Source organism: Orbicella faveolata, unplaced genomic scaffold (assembly GCF_042242905.1).
Source record: "Orbicella faveolata isolate gen_17 unplaced genomic scaffold, um_ofav_v1 contig_34, whole genome shotgun sequence".
Lineage (NCBI taxonomy): Eukaryota > Metazoa > Cnidaria > Anthozoa > Scleractinia > Merulinidae > Orbicella > Orbicella faveolata.
In genome coordinates this window covers 19,002,501-19,005,008 of record NW_028301563.1, presented here as the reverse complement: position 1 = coordinate 19,005,008, position 2,508 = coordinate 19,002,501, and positions in this window count along the sequence as shown.

Sequence of the window (2,508 nt, the reverse complement as noted above, 5' to 3'; positions counted from 1 at the left end):
GTAAGTAAAATTATAGAAACCTACTGGTCACATGACCAGTTGAAAATTTTCTCCAGTTTAAAAGAATTGTTCTTGTTTGTCATACCAAGCCCGTGTCTGTCCGTCCGAGCTCAAGGTCGGACAGCACCTTGATATCTTTTAACGCTATGCAAACAACAAAAAATATACAAGATATCCGAAGGCACGATAACATAACTTAAGAAAATTTCTTGTCCACTAATTTTAGGTTTGCACAGAAAAGTGGTCCTCTATCGGAGATGGTCGCTTACGTCGCTAGGAACGGTTGACTGTATTAGATAAAGTCATTTGGTTTCAAAAAGTCAGCTTTTTTATTTCGAATAAAAAAATTAGAGCTAAAGCGCGGTAGGACAACTCTTTTACCCTTGTTAAATGGACAGTTCAATTTAATTTTCTGCTGAACACTTTTATCTTTTTTATCTAGTCTTTACCGCAAAGTTTCTCTCTCTTTGTGTGTATTGTTTGACTAATGGGAAAAGCAACAGAACATTGTAAGTGAAAGCAAGTAAGTAGAAACTTTTTAAGTAATCATTCTTCAGGTACCAGAGATAAAGCTTTCGAAGTTCCTCCTGTATGTATGTACCGTTAGTGGCAAGGAAGACACTACATTTATGCCATTACCATCTAATCTGGCAACCACTTTAGCTTAACTTGTCTTCTCATAATTCTGAAAACTTGGGAATATTGTAAACCTTCGCGCATCCCACTTTACCTCTACTAGTGTCGATAGTAAAATAAACAGCACTAGCATTTTATCAATTCAGGAGTCAAGAAGAAAAAAAAAACAAAAAAAAAAAAAAAAAACAAGAAAGAAATAATAAAAAAATAAAATAAAAACAACACTTCGTAAGGTTTAGACCATCAAAGAATAATAGCTGAAGCTGTACTGAAGGTTGTTGTGACCGAGTCTAGCTACTCGCACAGAATGTACAATTCGAGTTAATGTTGTACTTTGCTTCAACAAATGTAACATTTCGCGTTAGTTGTTACATTTTGTGCTATTAAAAGCGCTCGGAACTGTTTGCAGAAGTACAGGAAGGAATAAAACATGTTGTTTTATTTGAAATGTCATCAAATTTAACGGAAACCAAAAAAACAAAACAAAACAAAACAAAAAAATACAAAAAGAAATTTAAAAAAAAATTTAAAAAATTAAAAAAATGGGTAGTTTGTTTCCTCAGTAAAGACCACGTGATATCATTTAGCGAATTGTTTTGTTTTTTTATTTATCTAAGGCAAACTGTTCATTCTTAGAATACACGCGACTGAAAATTTGAAAGAAAGAATTTTCAGGAGTATCATAACATAATATGTAATAAATGAAGCAAGTAAACGGGAAACCGAGTAAGATCTATTACAACACAAAACATATGGGAACCTCCAGAGGGGCTCCAGTTTAGGAACATAGCTCAAAAATTGACCCGATTACAAACATTCAAAGGGAATTGCTATTTAATAGCTGTTATTACAGTTGAGCCTGCAGTCAAATATTATTTTGTTTAAAAAGGCATAAAAACGAGGCGAACGGGTCAATACAAAACAAAATTGACCCTTTTGCCTCGTTTGCACGTCAAACCGCTGATAATTGTAATAACAGCTTTTTTACTTACTTCCTCAAAATCGAGAATCTATAAAAAGTTTCAGCTGGAACGGTCGACATTGGACTGAAAAACCACAATCTATACTTCCGCGTACGTTTGGCGCGGGAAATGAAAAGCATGTCCCTTAAGCTGGTGTTTAATTTAACACTTAGTATAAACACGACACTTCTTAACTGTTCTATATCAAACGAAAATCATTGCAACTTAAAATAACTTGATTCAGAACACTCGATTCAAACAGAATTTAAAAAATAGAAGAACAAATCAACATGATGCTCCTGTTCACGGTATTCTGTAACGGAAATAGAAACTGAGGAAATCTAATAACATAACTAATATCTCTTTTGCTTAGCAAAAAAAATCCAGCAAACAAAACAGTATTGTGTCTTTGTACTATCTTTCTTCGAATAGTGAACACAATAAATTTTTATAACATGAACGGAGGTGTGTCTTAATTACGTCAGCTGCCGTATTTGCTGGATTAAACGTCGGTTACCCTATAAGTAGGACCTTAAGAAATGGCAACTAAAAATACCCTAGAATATAAGGAATAAACATCGAGCTTAACTAAAATGTAGGAATAAAATATGCTTGGCTAAGGGGTTTCAAAGTCTTATTAACAAAGACAATTCAGAGACCTTCTTCAAATGCCAGTTCCAAAATAAGTCGCCGCAGTATAGATGCTTACGTTAATTTCAGCATGAATAATCTCCGCTTTCACGTATATGCACCGCACAGCAATTTTATATGAAAGGACCGCGCGCACCGCGAATTGATTTAAGAATGGAGTGGTAGCACTGAGTAGCGCCAGTGCTGGAAGACACCGTGATCCAAGGGTTTCACATCATATCCTTGTCGGATTACTTGCAGAAAAAAGTGTCTCTTAACC